This window comes from Salmo salar, chromosome ssa16 (assembly GCF_905237065.1).
Source record: "Salmo salar chromosome ssa16, Ssal_v3.1, whole genome shotgun sequence".
Classification (NCBI taxonomy): domain Eukaryota; kingdom Metazoa; phylum Chordata; class Actinopteri; order Salmoniformes; family Salmonidae; genus Salmo; species Salmo salar.
The window spans coordinates 93,528,076-93,550,603 of record NC_059457.1 but is presented as its reverse complement, the minus strand read 5'-3'; the positions used below and the strand labels follow the sequence as shown (position 1 = coordinate 93,550,603).

The window sequence follows — 22,528 nt, the reverse complement described above, 5'->3', positions numbered from 1 at the left end:
CTATATAGCTCTGTCCCCATATACCCTTCTAATATACTATATAGCTCTGTCCCCATATACCCTTCTAATATACTATATAGCTCTGTCCCCATATACCCTTCTAATATACTATAGCTCTGTCCCCATATACCCTTCTAATGTACTATATAGCTCTGTCCCCATATACCCTTCTAATATACTATATAGCTCTGTCCCCATATACCCTTCTAATATACTATATAGCTCTGTCCCCATATACCCTTCTAATATACTATATAGCTCTGTCCCCATATACCCTTCTAATATACTATATAGCTCTGTCCCCATATACCCTTCTAATATAGTATATAGCTCTGTCCCCATATACCCTTCTAATATACTATATAGCTCTGTCCCCATATACCCTTTCTAATATACTATATAGCTCTGTCCCCATATACCCTTCTAATATACTATATAGCTCTGTCCCCATATACCCTTCTAATATACTATATAGCTCTGTCCCCATATACCCTTCTAATATACTATATAGCTCTGTCCCCATATACCCTTCTAATATACTATATAGCTCTGTCCCCATATACCCTTCTAATATACTATATAGCTCTGTCCCCATATACCCTTCTAATATACTATATAGCTCTGTCCCCATATACCCTTTCTAATATACTATATAGCTCTGTCCCCATATACCCTTTCTAATATACTATATAGCTCTGTCCCCATATACCCTTCTAATATACTATATAGCTCTGTCCCCATATACCCTTCTAATATACTATATAGCTCTGTCCCCATATACCCTTCTAATATACTATATAGCTCTGTCCCCATATACCCTTCTAATGTACTATATAGCTCTGTCCCCATATACCCTTCTAATATACTATATAGCTCTGTCCCCATATACCCTTCTAATGTACTATATAGCTCTGTCCCCATATACCCTTCTAATATACTATATAGCTCTGTCCCCATATACCCTTCTAATATACTATATAGCTCTGTCCCCATATACCCTTCTAATATACTATATAGCTCTGTCCCCATATACCCTTCTAATATACTATATAGCTCTGTCCCCATATACCCTTCTAATGTACTATATAGCTCTGTCCCCATATACCCTTCTAATATACTATATAGCTCTGTCCCCATATACCCTTCTAATATACTATATAGCTCTGTCCCCATATACCCTTCTAATATACTATATAGCTCTGTCCCCATATACCCTTCTAATATACTATATAGCTCTGTCCCCATATACCCTTCTAATATACTATATAGCTCTGTCCCCATATACCCTTCTAATATACTATATAGCTCTGTCCCCATATACCCTTCTAATATACTATATAGCTCTGTCCCCATATACCCTTCTAATGTACTATATAGCTCTGTCCCCATATACCCTTCTAATATACTATATAGCTCTGTCCCCATATACCCTTCTAATATACTATATAGCTCTGTCCCCATATACCCTTCTAATATACTATATAGCTCTGTCCCCATATACCCTCTAATGTAGTATATAGCTCTGTCCCCATATACCCTTCTAATGTACTATATAGCTCTGTCCCCATATACCCTTTCTAATGTACTATATAGCTCTGTCCCCATATACCCTTCTAATATACTATATAGCTCTGTCCCCATATACCCTTCTAATATACTATATAGCTCTGTCCCCATATACCCTTCTAATATACTATATAGCTCTGTCCCCATATACCCTTCTAATATACTATATAGCTCTGTCCCCATATACCCTTCTAATATACTATATAGCTCTGTCCCCATATACCCTTCTAATATACTATATAGCTCTGTCCCCATATACCCTTCTAATGTACTATATAGCTCTGTCCCCATATACCCTTCTAATATACTATATAGCTCTGTCCCCATATACCCTTCTAATATACTATATAGCTCTGTCCCCATATACCCTTCTAATATACTATATAGCTCTGTCCCCATATACCCTTCTAATATACTATATAGCTCTGTCCCCATATACCCTTCTAATATACTATATAGCTCTGTCCCCATATACCCTTCTAATATACTATATAGCTCTGTCCCCATATACCCTTCTAATATACTATATAGCTCTGTCCCCATATACCCTTCTAATATACTATATAGCTCTGTCCCCATATACCCTTCTAATATACTATATAGCTCTGTCCCCATATACCCTTCTAATATACTATATAGCTCTGTCCCCATATACCCTTCTAATATACTATATAGCTCTGTCCCCATATACCCTTCTAATATACTATATAGCTCTGTCCCCATATACCCTTCTAATATAGTATATAGCTCTGTCCCCATATACCCTTCTAATATACTATATAGCTCTGTCCCCATATACCCTTCTAATATAGTATATAGCTCTGTCCCCATATACCCTTCTAATATACTATATAGCTCTGTCCCCATATACCCTTCTAATATACTATATAGCTCTGTCCCCATATACCCTTCTAATGTACTATATAGCTCTGTCCCCATATACCCTTCTAATATACTATATAGCTCTGTCCCCATATACCCTTCTAATATACTATATAGCTCTGTCCCCATATACCCTTCTAATATACTATATAGCTCTGTCCCCATATACCCTTCTAATATACTATATAGCTCTGTCCCCATATACCCTTCTAATATACTATATAGCTCTGTCCCCATATACCCTTCTAATGTAGTATATAGCTCTGTCCCCATATACCCTTCTAATATACTATATAGCTCTGTCCCCATATACCCTTCTAATATACTATATAGCTCTGTCCCCATATACCCTTCTAATGTACTATATAGCTCTGTCCCCATATACCCTTCTAATATACTATATAGCTCTGTCCCCATATACCCTTCTAATATACTATATAGCTCTGTCCCCATATACCCTTCTAATATACTATATAGCTCTGTCCCCATATACCCTTCTAATATAGTATATAGCTCTGTCCCCATATACCCTTCTAATATACTATATAGCTCTGTCCCCATATACCCTTCTAATATACTATATAGCTCTGTCCCCATATACCCTTCTAATGTACTATATAGCTCTGTCCCCATATACCCTTCTAATATACTATATAGCTCTGTCCCCATATACCCTTCTAATATACTATATAGCTCTGTCCCCATATACCCTTCTAATGTAGTATATAGCTCTGTCCCCATATACCCTTCTAATATACTATATAGCTCTGTCCCCATATACCCTTCTAATATACTATATAGCTCTGTCCCCATATACCCTTCTAATATACTATATAGCTCTGTCCCCATATACCCTTCTAATATACTATATAGCTCTGTCCCCATATACCCTTCTAATATAGTATATAGCTCTGTCCCCATATACCCTTCTAATATACTATATAGCTCTGTCCCCATATACCCTTCTAATATAGTATATAGCTCTGTCCCCATATACCCTTCTAATATACTATATAGCTCTGTCCCCATATACCCCTTCTAATATACTATATAGCTCTGTCCCCATATACCCTTCTAATATACTATATAGCTCTGTCCCCATATACCCTTCTAATATACTATATAGCTCTGTCCCCATATACCCTTCTAATATACTATATAGCTCTGTCCCCATATACCCTTCTAATATACTATATAGCTCTGTCCCCATATACCCTTCTAATATACTATATAGCTCTGTCCCCATCTACCCTTCTAATATAGTATATAGCTCTGTCCCCATATACCCTTCTAATGTACTATATAGCTCTGTCCCCATATACCCTTCTAATATACTATATAGCTCTGTCCCCATATACCCTTCTAATGTACTATATAGCTCTGTCCCCATATACCCTTCTAATGTACTATATAGCTCTGTCCCCATATACCCTTCTAATATACTATATAGCTCTGTCCCCATATACCCTTCTAATATACTATATAGCTCTGTCCCCATATACCCTTCTAATATACTATATAGCTCTGTCCCCATATACCCTTCTAATATACAATATAGCTCTGTCCCCATCTACCCTTCTAATATACTATATAGCTCTGTCCCCATATACCCTTCTAATGTACTATATAGCTCTGTCCCCATATACCCTTCTAATGTAGTATATAGCTCTGTCCCCATATACCCTTCTAATATACTATATAGCTCTGTCCCCATATACCCTTCTAATGTACTATATAGCTCTGTCCCCATATACCCTTCTAATATACTATATAGCTCTGTCCCCATATACCCTTCTAATGTACTATATAGCTCTGTCCCCATATACCCTTCTAATGTACTATATAGCTCTGTCCCCATATACCCTTCTAATATACTATATAGCTCTGTCCCCATATACCCTTCTAATATACTATATAGCTCTGTCCCCATATACCCTTCTAATATACTATATAGCTCTGTCCCCATATACCCTTCTAATGTACTATATAGCTCTGTCCCCATATACCCTTCTAATATACTATATAGCTCTGTCCCCATATACCCTTCTAATATAGTATATAGCTCTGTCCCCATATACCCTTCTAATATACTATATAGCTCTGTCCCCATATACCCTTCTAATATACTATATAGCTCTGTCCCCATATACCCTTCTAATATACTATATAGCTCTGTCCCCATATACCCTTTCTAATATACTATATAGCTCTGTCCCCATATACCCTTCTAATGTAGTATATAGCTCTGTCCCCATATACCCTTCTAATATACTATATAGCTCTGTCCCCATATACCCTTCTAATGTACTATATAGCTCTGTCCCCATATACCCTTCTAATATACTATATAGCTCTGTCCCCATATACCCTTTCTAATATACTATATAGCTCTGTCCCCATATACCCTTCTAATATACTATATAGCTCTGTCCCCATATACCCTTCTAATATACTATATAGCTCTGTCCCCATATACCCTTCTAATGTACTATATAGCTCTGTCCCCATATACCCTTCTAATGTACTATATAGCTCTGTCCCCATATACCCTTCTAATGTACTATATAGCTCTGTCCCCATATACCCTTCTAATGTACTATATAGCTCTGTCCCCATATACCCTTCTAATGTACTATATAGCTCTGTCCCCATATACCCTTCTAATGTACTATATAGCTCTGTCCCCATATACCCTTCTAATATACTATATAGCTCTGTCCCCATATACCCTTCTAATGTACTATATAGCTCTGTCCCCATATACCCTTCTAATGTACTATATAGCTCTGTCCCCATATACCCTTCTAATGTACTATATAGCTCTGTCCCCATATACCCTTCTAATATACTATATAGCTCTGTCCCCATATACCCTTCTAATATAGTATATAGCTCTGTCCCCATATACCCTTCTAATATACTATATAGCTCTGTCCCCATATACCCTTCTAATGTAGTATATAGCTCTGTCCCCATATACCCTTCTAATATACTATATAGCTCTGTCCCCATATACCCTTCTAATATACTATATAGCTCTGTCCCCATATACCCTTCTAATATACTATATAGCTCTGTCCCCATATACCCTTCTAATGTACTATATAGCTCTGTCCCCATATACCCTTCTAATATACTATAGCTCTGTCCCCATATACCCTTCTAATATACTATAGCTCTGTCCCCATATACCCTTCTAATATACTATATAGCTCTGTCCCCATATACCCTTCTAATATACTATATAGCTCTGTCCCCATATACCCTTCTAATGTACTATATAGCTCTGTCCCCATATACCCTTCTAATATACTATATAGCTCTGTCCCCATATACCCTTCTAATGTACTATATAGCTCTGTCCCCATATACCCTTCTAATATACTATATAGCTCTGTCCCCATATACCCTTCTAATGTACTATATAGCTCTGTCCCCATATACCCTTCTAATGTACTATATAGCTCTGTCCCCATATACCCTTCTAATATACTATATAGCTCTGTCCCCATATACCCTTCTAATATACTATATAGCTCTGTCCCCATATACCCTTCTAATATACTATATAGCTCTGTCCCCATATACCCTTCTAATGTACTATATAGCTCTGTCCCCATATACCCTTCTAATATACTATATAGCTCTGTCCCCATATACCCTTTCTAATATACTATATAGCTCTGTCCCCATATACCCTTCTAATATACTATATAGCTCTGTCCCCATATACCCTTCTAATATACTATATAGCTCTGTCCCCATATACCCTTCTAATATACTATATAGCTCTGTCCCCATATACCCTTCTAATGTACTATATAGCTCTGTCCCCATATACCCTTCTAATGTACTATAGCTCTGTCCCCATATACCCTTCTAATATACTATATAGCTCTGTCCCCATATACCCTTCTAATATACTATATAGCTCTGTCCCCATATACCCTTCTAATATACTATATAGCTCTGTCCCCATATACCCTTCTAATGTACTATATAGCTCTGTCCCCATATACCCTTCTAATATACTATATAGCTCTGTCCCCATATACCCTTCTAATATACTATATAGCTCTGTCCCCATATACCCTTCTAATATACTATATAGCTCTGTCCCCATATACCCTTCTAATATACTATATAGCTCTGTCCCCATATACCCTTCTAATATACTATATAGCTCTGTCCCCATATACCCTTCTAATATACTATATAGCTCTGTCCCCATATACCCTTCTAATATACTATATAGCTCTGTCCCCATATACCCTTCTAATATACTATATAGCTCTGTCCCCATATACCCTTCTAATGTACTATATAGCTCTGTCCCCATATACCCTTCTAATATACTATATAGCTCTGTCCCCATATACCCTTCTAATGTACTATATAGCTCTGTCCCCATATACCCTTCTAATGTAGTATATAGCTCTGTCCCCATATACCCTTCTAATGTAGTATATAGCTCTGTCCCCATATACCCTTCTAATATACTATATAGCTCTGTCCCCATATACCCTTCTAATATACTATATAGCTCTGTCCCCATATACCCTTCTAATATACTATATAGCTCTGTCCCCATATACCCTTCTAATATAGTATATAGCTCTGTCCCCATATACCCTTCTAATATACTATATAGCTCTGTCCCCATATACCCTTCTAATATACTATATAGCTCTGTACCCATACCCTTCTAATATACCATATAGCTCTGTCCCCATATACCCTTCTAATATACTATATAGCTCTGTCCCCATATACCCTTCTAATATACTATATAGCTCTGTCCCCATATACCCTTCTAATATACTATATAGCTCTGTCCCCATATACCCTTCTAATATAGTATATAGCTCTGTCCCCATATACCCTTCTAATATACTATATAGCTCTGTCCCCATATACCCTTCTAATATAGTATATAGCTCTGTCCCCATATACCCTTCTAATATACTATATAGCTCTGTCCCCATATACCCTTCTAATGTAGTATATAGCTCTGTCCCCATATACCCTTCTAATATACTATATAGCTCTGTCCCCATATACCCTTCTAATGTAGTATATAGCTCTGTCCCCATATACCCTTCTAATGTAGTATATAGCTCTGTCCCCATATACCCTTCTAATATACTATATAGCTCTGTCCCCATATACCCTTCTAATGTAGTATATAGCTCTGTCCCCATATACCCTTCTAATATACTATATAGCTCTGTCCCCATATACCCTTCTAATGTACTATATAGCTCTGTCCCCATATACCCTTCTAATGTACTATATAGCTCTGTCCCCATATACCCTTCTAATATACTATATAGCTCTGTCCCCATATACCCTTCTAATATACTATATAGCTCTGTCCCCATATACCCTTCTAATATACTATATAGCTCTGTCCCCATATACCCTTCTAATGTAGTATATAGCTCTGTCCCCATATACCCTTCTAATATACTATATAGCTCTGTCCCCATATACCCTTCTAATATACTATATAGCTCTGTCCCCATATACCCTTCTAATATACATATAGCTCTGTCCCCATATACCCTTCTAATGTACTATATAGCTCTGTCCCCATATACCCTTCTAATGTAGTATATAGCTCTGTCCCCATATACCCTTCTAATATACTATATAGCTCTGTCCCCATATACCCTTCTAATATACTATATAGCTCTGTCCCCATATACCCTTCTAATGTAGTATATAGCTCTGTCCCCATATACCCTTCTAATATACTATATAGCTCTGTCCCCATATACCCTTCTAATATACTATATAGCTCTGTCCCCATATACCCTTCTAATATACTATATAGCTCTGTCCCCATATACCCTTCTAATATACTATATAGCTCTGTCCCCATATACCCTTCTAATATACTATATAGCTCTGTCCCCATATACCCTTCTAATGTACTATATAGCTCTGTCCCCATATACCCTTCTAATATACTATATAGCTCTGTCCCCATATACCCTTCTAATATACTATATAGCTCTGTCCCCATATACCCTTCTAATGTACGTATATAGCTCTGTCCCCATATACCCTTTCTAATGTACTATATAGCTCTGTCCCCATATACCCTTCTAATATACTATATAGCTCTGTCCCCATATACCCTTCTAATATACTATATAGCTCTGTCCCCATATACCCTTCTAATATACTATATAGCTCTGTCCCCATATACCCTTCTAATGTACTATATAGCTCTGTCCCCATATACCCTTCTAATATACTATATAGCTCTGTCCCCATATACCCTTCTAATATACTATATAGCTCTGTCCCCATATACCCTTCTAATGTACTATATAGCTCTGTCCCCATATACCCTTTCTAATATACTATATAGCTCTGTCCCCATATACCCTTTCTAATGTACTATATAGCTCTGTCCCCATATACCCTTCTAATATAGTATATAGCTCTGTCCCCATATACCCTTCTAATGTACTATATAGCTCTGTCCCCATATACCCTTCTAATGTAGTATATAGCTCTGTCCCCATATACCCTTCTAATATACTATATAGCTCTGTCCCCATATACCCTTCTAATATACTATATAGCTCTGTCCCCATATACCCTTCTAATGTAGTATATAGCTCTGTCCCCATATACCCTTCTAATATACTATATAGCTCTGTCCCCATATACCCTTCTAATATACTATATAGCTCTGTCCCCATATACCCTTCTAATATACTATATAGCTCTGTCCCCATATACCCTTCTAATATAGTATATAGCTCTGTCCCCATATACCCTTCTAATATGCTATATAGCTCTGTCCCCATATACCCTTCTAATGTAGTATATAGCTCTGTCCCCATATACCCTTCTAATATACTATATAGCTCTGTCCCCATATACCCTTCTAATATACTATATAGCTCTGTCCCCATATACCCTTCTAATATACTATATAGCTCTGTCCCCATATACCCTTCTAATATAGTATATAGCTCTGTCCCCATATACCCTTCTAATGTAGTATATAGCTCTGTCCCCATATACCCTTCTAATATACTATATAGCTCTGTCCCCATATACCCTTCTAATATACTATATAGCTCTGTCCCCATATACCCTTCTAATATACTATATAGCTCTGTCCCCATATACCCTTCTAATATACTATATAGCTCTGTCCCCATATACCCTTCTAATATACTATATAGCTCTGTCCCCATATACCCTTCTAATATACTATATAGCTCTGTCCCCATATACCCTTCTAATGTAGTATATAGCTCTGTCCCCATATACCCTTCTAATGTAGTATATAGCTCTGTCCCCATATACCCTTCTAATATAGTATATAGCTCTGTCCCCATATACCCTTCTAATATACTATATAGCTCTGTCCCCATATACCCTTCTAATATACTATATAGCTCTGTCCCCATATACCCTTCTAATATACTATATAGCTCTGTCCCCATATACCCTTCTAATATACTATATAGCTCTGTCCCCATATACCCTTTCTAATATAGTATATAGCTCTGTCCCCATATACCCTTCTAATATACTATATAGCTCTGTCCCCATATACCCTTCTAATATACTATATAGCTCTGTCCCCATATACCCTTCTAATGTAGTATATAGCTCTGTCCCCATATACCCTTCTAATATACTATATAGCTCTGTCCCCATATACCCTTCTAATGTGGTCTATAGCTCTGTCCCCATATACCCTTCTAATATACTATATAGCTCTGTCCCCATATACCCTTCTAATATACTATATAGCTCTGTCCCCATATACCCTTCTAATATACTATATAGCTCTGTCCCCATATACCCTTCTAATATACTATATAGCTCTGTCCCCATATACCCTTCTAATGTACTATATAGCTCTGTCCCCATATACCCTTCTAATATACTATATAGCTCTGTCCCCATATACCCTTCTAATATACTATATAGCTCTGTCCCCATATACCCTTCTAATGTAGTATATAGCTCTGTCCCCATATACCCTTCTAATATACTATATAGCTCTGTCCCCATATACCCTTCTAATATACTATATAGCTCTGTCCCCATATACCCTTCTAATATACTATATAGCTCTGTCCCCATATACCCTTCTAATATACTATATAGCTCTGTCCCCATATACCCTTCTAATATACTATATAGCTCTGTCCCCATATACCCTTCTAATATACTATATAGCTCTGTCCCCATATACCCTTCTAATATACTATATAGCTCTGTCCCCATATACCCTTCTAATATACTATATAGCTCTGTCCCCATATACCCTTCTAATATACTATATAGCTCTGTCCCCATATACCCTTCTAATATACTATATAGCTCTGTCCCCATATACCCTTTCTAATGTAGTATATAGCTCTGTCCCCATATACCCTTCTAATATACTATATAGCTCTGTCCCCATATACCCTTCTAATATACTATATAGCTCTGTCCCCATATACCCTTCTAATATACTATATAGCTCTGTCCCCATATACCCTTCTAATGTAGTATATAGCTCTGTCCCCATATACCCTTCTAATATACTATATAGCTCTGTCCCCATATACCCTTCTAATAGTGCTATATAGCTCTGTCCCCATATACCCTTCTAATGTAGTATATAGCTCTGTCCCCATATACCCTTCTAATGTGGTATATAGCTCTGTCCCCATCTACCCTTCTAATATACTATATAGCTCTGTCCCCATATACCCTTCTAATATACTATATAGCTCTGTCCCCATATACCCTTCTAATATGGTCTATAGCTCTGTCCCCATATACCCTTCTAATATAGTATATAGCTCTGTCCCCATATACCCTTCTAATATACTATATAGCTCTGTCCCCATATACCCTTCTAATGTAGTATATAGCTCTGTCCCCATATACCCTTCTAATATACTATATAGCTCTGTCCCCATATACCCTTCTAATGTAGTATATAGCTCTGTCCCCATATACCCTTCTAATATACTATATAGCTCTGTCCCCATATACCCTTCTAATATACTATATAGCTCTGTCCCCATATACCCTTTCTAATATACTATATAGCTCTGTCCCCATATACCCTTCTAATATACTATATAGCTCTGTCCCCATATACCCTTCTAATATACTATATAGCTCTGTCCCCATATACCCTTCTAATGTGGTATATAGCTCTGTCCCCATATACCCTTCTAATATACTATATAGCTCTGTCCCCATATACCCTTCTAATATACTATATAGCTCTGTCCCCATATACCCTTCTAATATACTATATAGCTCTGTCCCCATATACCCTTCTAATATACTATATAGCTCTGTCCCCATATACCCTTCTAATGTAGTATATAGCTCTGTCCCCATATACCCTTCTAATATACTATATAGCTCTGTCCCCATATACCCTTCTAATATACTATATAGCTCTGTCCCCATATACCCTTCTAATATGGTATATAGCTCTGTCCCCATATACCCTTCTAATGTAGTATATAGCTCTGTCCCCATATACCCTTCTAATGTACTATATAGCTCTGTCCCCATATACCCTTCTAATGTGCTATATAGCTCTGTCCCCATATACCCTTCTAATGTACTATATAGCTCTGTCCCCATATACCCTTCTAATGTACTATATAGCTCTGTCCCCATATACCCTTCTAATATAGTATATAGCTCTGTCCCCATATACCCTTCTAATATACTATATAGCTCTGTCCCCATATACCCTTCTAATGTACTATATAGCTCTGTCCCCATATACCCTTCTAATATACTATATAGCTCTGTCCCCATATACCCTTCTAATATACTATATAGCTCTGTCCCCATATACCCTTCTAATATACTATATAGCTCTGTCCCCATATACCCTTCTAATATACTATATAGCTCTGTCCCCATATACCCTTCTAATATACTATATAGCTCTGTCCCCATATACCCTTCTAATATACTATATAGCTCTGTCCCCATATACCCTTCTAATATACTATATAGCTCTGTCCCCATATACCCTTCTAATATACTATATAGCTCTGTCCCCATATACCCTTCTAATATACTATATAGCTCTGTCCCCATATACCCTTCTAATATAGTATATAGCTCTGTCCCCATATACCCTTCTAATATACTATATAGCTCTGTCCCCATATACCCTTCTAATGTAGTATATAGCTCTGTCCCCATATACCCTTCTAATATACTATATAGCTCTGTCCCCATATACCCTTCTAATATACTATATAGCTCTGTCCCCATATACCCTTCTAATATACTATATAGCTCTGTCCCCATATACCCTTCTAATATAGTATATAGCTCTGTCCCCATATACCCTTCTAATGTAGTATATAGCTCTGTCCCCATATACCCTTCTAATATACTATATAGCTCTGTCCCCATATACCCTTCTAATATACTATATAGCTCTGTCCCCATATACCCTTCTAATATACTATATAGCTCTGTCCCCATATACCCTTCTAATATACTATATAGCTCTGTCCCCATATACCCTTCTAATGTACTATATAGCTCTGTCCCCATATACCCTTCTAATATACTATAGCTCTGTCCCCATATACCCTTCTAATGTAGTATATAGCTCTGTCCCCATATACCCTTCTAATATACTATATAGCTCTGTCCCCATATACCCTTCTAATATACTATATAGCTCTGTCCCCATATACCCTTCTAATATACTATATAGCTCTGTCCCCATATACCCTTCTAATATACTATATAGCTCTGTCCCCATATACCCTTCTAATGTAGTATATAGCTCTGTCCCCATATACCCTTCTAATGTACTATATAGCTCTGTCCCCATATACCCTTCTAATATACTATATAGCTCTGTCCCCATATACCCTTCTAATATACTATATAGCTCTGTCCCCATATACCCTTCTAATGTAGTATATAGCTCTGTCCCCATCTACCCTTCTAATATACTATATAGCTCTGTCCCCATATACCCTTCTAATATACTATATAGCTCTGTCCCCATATACCCTTCTAATGTACTATATAGCTCTGTCCCCATATACCCTTCTAATGTAGTATATAGCTCTGTCCCCATATACCCTTCTAATATACTATATAGCTCTGTCCCCATATACCCTTCTAATATACTATATAGCTCTGTCCCCATATACCCTTCTAATATACTATATAGCTCTGTCCCCATATACCCTTCTAATGTACTATATAGCTCTGTCCCCATATACCCTTCTAATGTAGTATATAGCTCTGTCCCCATATACCCTTCTAATATAGTCTATAGCTCTGTCCCCATATACCCTTCTAATATACTATATAGCTCTGTCCCCATATACCCTTCTAATATACTATATAGCTCTGTCCCCATATACCCTTCTAATATACTATATAGCTCTGTCCCCATATACCCTTCTAATATACTATATAGCTCTGTCCCCATATACCCTTCTAATGTGCTATATAGCTCTGTCCCCATATACCCTTCTAATGTAGTATATAGCTCTGTCCCCATATACCCTTCTAATATACTATATAGCTCTGTCCCCATATACCCTTCTAATATACTATATAGCTCTGTCCCCATATACCCTTCTAATATGCTATATAGCTCTGTCCCCATATACCCTTCTAATGTACTATATAGCTCTGTCCCCATATACCCTTCTAATATACTATATAGCTCTGTCCCCATATACCCTTCTAATGTACTATATAGCTCTGTCCCCATATACCCTTCTAATGTACTATATAGCTCTGTCCCCATATACCCTTCTAATATACTATATAGCTCTGTCCCCATATACCCTTCTAATATACTATATAGCTCTGTCCCCATATACCCTTCTAATATACTATATAGCTCTGTCCCCATATACCCTTCTAATATGGTCTATAGCTCTGTCCCCATATACCCTTCTAATGTAGTATATAGCTCTGTCCCCATATACCCTTCTAATATACTATATAGCTCTGTCCCCATATACCCTTCTAATGTAGTATATAGCTCTGTCCCCATATACCCTTCTAATGTACTATATAGCTCTGTCCCCATATACCCTTCTAATATACTATATAGCTCTGTCCCCATATACCCTTCTAATATACTATATAGCTCTGTCCCCATATACCCTTCTAATATACTATAGCTCTGTCCCCATATACCCTTCTAATGTACTATATAGCTCTGTCCCCATATACCCTTCTAATGTAGTATATAGCTCTGTCCCCATATACCCTTCTAATATACTATATAGCTCTGTCCCCATATACCCTTCTAATATACTATATAGCTCTGTCCCCATATACCCTTCTAATATACTATATAGCTCTGTCCCCATATACCCTTCTAATATACTATATAGCTCTGTCCCCATATACCCTTCTAATATACTATATAGCTCTGTCCCCATATACCCTTCTAATGTGGTATATAGCTCTGTCCCCATATACCCTTCTAATGTAGTATATAGCTCTGTCCCCATATACCCTTCTAATATACTATATAGCTCTGTCCCCATATACCCTTCTAATATACTATATAGCTCTGTCCCCATATACCCTTCTAATATACTATATAGCTCTGTCCCCATATACCCTTCTAATATAGTATATAGCTCTGTCCCCATATACCCTTCTAATGTGGTCAATAGCTCTGTCCCCATATACCCTTCTAATATGCTATATAGCTCTGTCCCCATATACCCTTCTAATGTACTCTATAGCTCTGTCCCCATATACCCTTATAATATACTATATAGCTCTGTCCCCATATACCCTTCTAATATACTATATAGCTCTGTCCCCATATACCCTTCTAATGTAGTCTATAGCTCTGTCCCCATATACCCTTCTAATATACTATATAGCTCTGTCCCCATATACCCTTCTAATGTAGTATATAGCTCTGTCCCCATATACCCTTCTAATATACTATATAGCTCTGTCCCCATATACCCTTCTAATATACTATATAGCTCTGTCCCCATATACCCTTCTAATATACTATATAGCTCTGTCCCCATATACCCTTCTAATGTAGTATATAGCTCTGTCCCCATATACCCTTCTAATATACTATATAGCTCTGTCCCCATATACCCTTCTAATGTAGTATATAGCTCTGTCCCCATATACCCTTCTAATATACTATATAGCTCTGTCCCCATATACCCTTCTAATGTAGTATATAGCTCTGTCCCCATATACCCTTCTAATATACTATATAGCTCTGTCCCCATATACCCTTCTAATATACTATATAGCTCTGTCCCCATATACCCTTCTAATATACTACATAGCTCTGTCCCCATATACCCTTCTAATGTGGTCTATAGCTCTGTCCCCATATACCCTTCTAATGTAGTATATAGCTCTGTCCCCATATACCCTTCTAATGTACTATATAGCTCTGTCCCCATATACCCTTCTAATATACTATATAGCTCTGTCCCCATATACCCTTCTAATGTAGTATATAGCTCTGTCCCCATATACCCTTCTAATATAGTATATAGCTCTGTCCCCATATACCCTTCTAATGTAGTATATAGCTCTGTCCCCATATACCCTTCTAATGTGGTATATAGCTCTGTCCCCATATACCCTTCTAATATGGTATATAGCTCTGTCCCCATATACCCTTCTAATATACTATATAGCTCTGTCCCCATATACCCTTCTAATATACTATATAGCTCTGTCCCCATATACCCTTCTAATGTAGTATATAGCTCTGTCCCCATATACCCTTCTAATGTAGTATATAGCTCTGTCCCCATATACCCTTCTAATGTAGTATATAGCTCTGTCCCCATATACCCTTCTAATATACTACATAGCTCTGTCCCCATATACCCTTCTAATGTGGTCTATAGCTCTGTCCCCATATACCCTTCTAATGTAGTATATAGCTCTGTCCCCATATACCCTTCTAATATACTATATAGCTCTGTCCCCATATACCCTTCTAATATGGTCTATAGCTCTGTCCCCATATACCCTTCTAATATAGTATATAGCTCTGTCCCCATATACCCTTCTAATATACTATATAGCTCTGTCCCCATATACCCTTCTAATATACTATATAGCTCTGTCTCCATATACCCTTCTAATATACTATATAGCTCTGTCCCCATATACCCTTCTAATGTGGTCTATAGCTCTGTCCCCATATACCCTTCTAATGTAGTATATAGCTCTGTCCCCATATACCCTTCTAATATACTATATAGCTCTGTCCCCATATACCCTTCTAATATACTATATAGCTCTGTCCCCATCTACCCTTCTAATATACTATATAGCTCTGTCCCCATATACCCTTATAATATACTACATAGCTCTGTCCCCATATACCCTTATAATATACTACATAGCTCTGTCCCCATATACCCTTCTAATATACTACATAGCTCTGTCCCCATATACCCTTCTAATGTGGTCTATAGCTCTGTCCCCATATACCCTTCTAATGTAGTATATAGCTCTGTCCCCATATACCCTTCTAATATACTATATAGCTCTGTCCCCATATACCCTTCTAATGTGGTCAATAGCTCTGTCCCCATATACCCTTCTAATGTAGTATATAGCTCTGTCCCCATATACCCTTCTAATGTGGTCTATAGCTCTGTCCCCATATACCCTTCTAATGTGGTATATAGCTCTGTCCCCATATACCCTTCTAATGTGGTCTATAGCTCTGTCCCCATATACCCTTCTAATGTAGTATATAGCTCTGTCCCCATATACCCTTCTAATATACTATATAGCTCTGTCCCCATATACCCTTCTAATATACTATATAGCTCTGTCCCCATATACCCTTCTAATGTGGTCTATAGCTCTGTCCCCATATACCCTTCTAATATACTATATAGCTCTGTCCCCATATACCCTTCTAATATAGTATATAGCTCTGTCCCCATATACCCTTTCTAATATACTATATAGCTCTGTCCCCATATACCCTTCTAATATACTATATAGCTCTGTCCCCATATACCCTTCTAATATACTATATAGCTCTGTCCCCATATACCCTTCTAATATACTATATAGCTCTGTCCCCATATACCCTTCTAATGTAGTATATAGCTCTGTCCCCATATACCCTTCTAATATACTATATAGCTCTGTCCCCATATACCCTTCTAATGTAGTATATAGCTCTGTCCCCATATACCCTTCTAATATACTATATAGCTCTGTCCCCATATACCCTTCTAATATACTATATAGCTCTGTCCCCATATACCCTTCTAATATACTATATAGCTCTGTCCCCATATACCCTTCTAATGTGGTATATAGCTCTGTCCCCATATACCCTTCTAATGTAGTATATAGCTCTGTCCCCATATACCCTTCTAATATACTATATAGCTCTGTCCCCATATACCCTTCTAATATACTATATAGCTCTGTCCCCATATACCCTTCTAATGTGGTCTATAGCTCTGTCCCCATATACCCTTCTAATGTAGTATATAGCTCTGTCCCCATATACCCTTCTAATATACTATATAGCTCTGTCCCCATATACCCTTCTAATGTAGTATATAGCTCTGTCCCCATATACCCTTCTAATGTGGTATATAGCTCTGTCCCCATATACCCTTCTAATATACTATATAGCTCTGTCCCCATATACCCTTCTAATATACTATATAGCTCTGTCCCCATATACCCTTCTAATATACTATATAGCTCTGTCCCCATATACCCTTCTAATGTGGTCTATAGCTCTGTCCCCATATACCCTTCTAATGTAGTATATAGCTCTGTCCCCATATACCCTTCTAATATACTATATAGCTCTGTCCCCATATACCCTTCTAATATACTATATAGCTCTGTCCCCATATACCCTTCTAATATACTATATAGCTCTGTCCCCATATACCCTTCTAATATACTATATAGCTCTGTCCCCATATACCCTTCTAATATACTATATAGCTCTGTCCCCATATACCCTTATAATATACTACATAGCTCTGTCCCCATATACCCTTCTAATATACTACATAGCTCTGTCCCCATCTACCCTTCTAATATACTACATAGCTCTGTCCCCATATACCCTTCTAATGTAGTATATAGCTCTGTCCCCATATACCCTTCTAATATACTATATAGCTCTGTCCCCATATACCCTTCTAATGTAGTATATAGCTCTGTCCCCATATACCCTTCTAATGTGCTATATAGCTCTGTCCCCATATACCCTTCTAATGTAGTATATAGCTCTGTCCCCATATACCCTTCTAATGTACTACATAGCTCTGTCCCCATATACCCTTCTAATATACTATATAGCTCTGTCCCCATCTACCCTTCTAATATACTACATAGCTCTGTCCCCATATACCCTTCTAATGTAGTATATAGCTCTGTCCCCATATACCCTTCTAATGTAGTATATAGCTCTGTCCCCATATACCCTTCTAATATACTATATAGCTCTGTCCCCATATACCCTTCTAATGTAGTATATAGCTCTGTCCCCATATACCCTTCTAATGTACTATATAGCTCTGTCCCCATATACCCTTCTAATGTGGTCTATAGCTCTGTCCCCATATACCCTTCTAATATACTATATAGCTCTGTCCCCATATACCCTTCTAATGTGGTCTATAGCTCTGTCCCCATATACCCTTCTAATGTAGTATATAGCTCTGTCTCATATTAGTGACATGGGAACTCTAGTGACTTTCTCTGTAAATTAAAAGAGCTCCACAGTTAAACCCCCCCCCCAACTACAGCCCTGCCTTATCCGCTGGTTCCCCAACCCCCCCCCAACTACAGCCCTGCCTTATCCGCTGGTTCCCCAACCCCCCCCAACTACAGCCCTGCCTTTATCCGCTGGTTCCCCAACCCCCCCCCAACTACAGCCCTGCCTTATCCGCTGGTTCCCCAACCCCCCAACTACAGCCCTGCCTTATCCGCTGGTTCCCCAACCCCCAACTACAGCTCCTGCCTTATCCGCTGGTTCCCCAAACCCCCCCCAACTACAGCCCTGCCTTATCCGCTGGTTCCCCAACCCCCCCCAACTACAGCCCTGCCTTATCCGCTGGTTCCCCAACCCCCCCCAACTACAGCCCTGCCTTATCCGCTGGTTCCCCAACCCCCCCAACTACAGCCCTGCCTTATCCGCTGGTTCCCCAACCCCCCCAACTACAGCCCTGCCTTATCCGCTGGTTCCCCAACCCCCCCCAACTACAGCCCTGCCTTATCCGCTGGTTGCCCAACCCCCCCAACTACAGCCCTGCCTTATCCGCTGGTTCCCCAACCCCCCCAACTACAGCCCTGCCTTATCCGCTGGTTCCCCAACCCCCCCCCCAACTACAGCCCTGCCTTATCCGCTGGTTGCCCAACCCCCCCAACTACAGCCCTGCCTTATCCGCTTGTTGCCCAACCCCCCCCAACTACAGCCCTGCCTTATCCGCTTGTTGCCCAACCCCCCCCCCCAACTACAGCCCTGCCTTATCCGCTTGTTGCCCAACCCCCCCTCCAACTACAGCCCTGCCTTATCCGCTGGTTCCCCAAACCCCCCCCCAACTTCAGCCCTGCCTTATCCACTGGTTCCCCCCCCCAACTACAGCCCTGCCTTATCCGCTGGTTCCCCAAACCCCCCCCCAACTACAGCCCTGCCTTATCCGCTGGTTCCCCAAACCCCCCCCAAACTACACCCCTGCCTTATCCGCTTGTTGCCCAAATGATGTTTACCCAGACTAGACGTCGTGAGGTATCCTATTCCATTAGCCATATTGTGTCGTGCCCATTACCAGGTTTATCCCCACCACAGACTGGTACGGGTGTGGACGACGGACTAACCTCGGCACACTGGACCTTAGCGACGTAGCCGTTGTTCTGGAGCTCCATCCAGTTAGCCTCAAACAGCTTGGGCCCAATCAGGAAGTTGAGATCAACGATCTTGTCGTCTTCACGGACCAGTGTGGCGGTCAGACCCAGTTTACAGTGGGCCTGGACAATGGTCAGAACCCGACGGAACATCTTGGCTACGAGAGAGAGAGAGAGAGAGAGAGAGAGAGAGAGAGAGAGAGAGAGAGAGAGACAGAGAGAGAGAGGGAGGGAGGGGGGAGCGAGACAACGCAGACAATATTAGACAAATGTCTTGGAAACATCACAGAAGTGAGAAACAGATTTTCTGGTCTTCTACAGTCTACCCATTAATATGACCCCTGTCAGGTATACTCCCTCTACAGTCTACCCATTAATATGACCCCTGTCAGGTATACTCCCCTCTACAGTCTACCCATTAATATGACCCCTGTCAGGTATACTCCCTCTACAGTCTACCCATTAATATGACCCCTGTCAGGTATACTCCCTCTACAGTCTACCCATTAATATGACCCCTGTCAGGTATACTCCCTCTACTGTCTACCCATTAATATGACCCCTGTCAGGTATACTCCCCTCTTCAGTCTACCCATTAATATGACCCCTGTCAGGTATACTCCCCTCTACAGTCTACCCATTAATATGACCCCTGTCAGGTATACTCCCCTCTTCAGTCTACCCATTAATATGACCCCTGTCAGGTATACTCCCTCTACAGTCTACCCATTAATATGACCCCTGTCAGGTATACTCCCTCTACAGTCTACCCATTAATATGAACCCTGTCAGGTATACTCCCTCTACAGTCTACCCATTAATATGACCCCTGTCAGGTATACTCCCCTCTACAGTCTACCCATTAATATGACCCCTGTCAGGTATACTCCCTCTACAGTCTACCCATTAATATGACCCCTGTCAGGTATACTCCCTCTTCAGTCTACCCATTAATATGACCCCTGTCAGGTATACTCCCTCTTCAGTCTACCCATTAATATGACCCCTGTCAGGTATACTCCCTCTACAGTCTACCCATTAATATGACCCCTGTCAGGTATACTCCCTCTACAGTCTACCCATTAATATGACCCCTGTCAGGTATACTCCCTCTACAGTCTACCCATTAATATGAACCCTGTCAGGTATACTCCCTCTACTGTCTACCCATTAATATGACCCCTGTCAGGTATACTCCCTCTTCGGTCTACCCATTAATATGACCCCTGTCAGGTATACTCCCTCTTCAGTCTACCCATTAATATGACCCCTGTCAGGTATACTCCCTCTACAGTCTACCCATTAATATGACCCCTGTCAGGTATACTCCCTCTACAGTCTACCCATTAATATGACCCCTGTCAGGTATACTCCCTCTTCGGTCTACCCATTAATATGACCCCTGTCAGGTATACTCCCTCTACAGTCTACCCATTAATATGACCCCTGTCAGGTATACTCCCTCTTCGGTCTACCCATTAATATGACCCCTGTCAGGTATACTCCCTCTACAGTCTACCCATTAATATGACCCCTGTCAGGTATATCCCTCACAGTCTACCCATTAATATGACCCCTGTCAGGTATACTCCCCTCTACAGTCTACCCATTAATATGACCCCTGTCAGGTATACTCCCCTCTACAGTCTACCCATTAATATGACCCCTGTCAGGTATACTCCCTCTACTGTCTACCCATTAATATGACCCCTGTCAGGTATACTCCCTCTTCGGTCTACCCATTAATATGACCCCTGTCAGGTATACTCCCTCTACAGTCTACCCATTAATATGACCCCTGTCAGGTATACTCCCTCTACAGTCTACCCATTAATATGACCCCTGTCAGGTATACTCCCTCTACAGTCTACCCATTAATATGACCCCTGTCAGGTATACTCCCTCTACTGTCTACCCATTAATATGACCCCTGTCAGGTATACTCCCTCTACAGTCTACCCATTAATATGACCCCTGTCAGGTATACTCCCTCTTCGGTCTACCCATTAATATGACCCCTGTCAGGTATACTCCCTCTACAGTCTACCCATTAATATGACCCCTGTCAGGTATACTCCCTCTTCGGTCTACCCATTAATATGACCCCTGTCAGGTATACTCCCTCTACAGTCTACCCATTAATATGACCCCTGTCAGGTATACTCCCCTCTACGGTCTA

At 39.4% G+C, this 22,528-nt stretch overlaps 1 pseudogene; it reads right to left on the bottom strand.

The window, feature by feature from the left end:
- Positions 1-22,528, bottom strand: part of LOC106593158 (general transcription and DNA repair factor IIH helicase subunit XPB-like) — an 81,078-nt pseudogene that overhangs the window by 40,376 nt on the left and 18,174 nt on the right.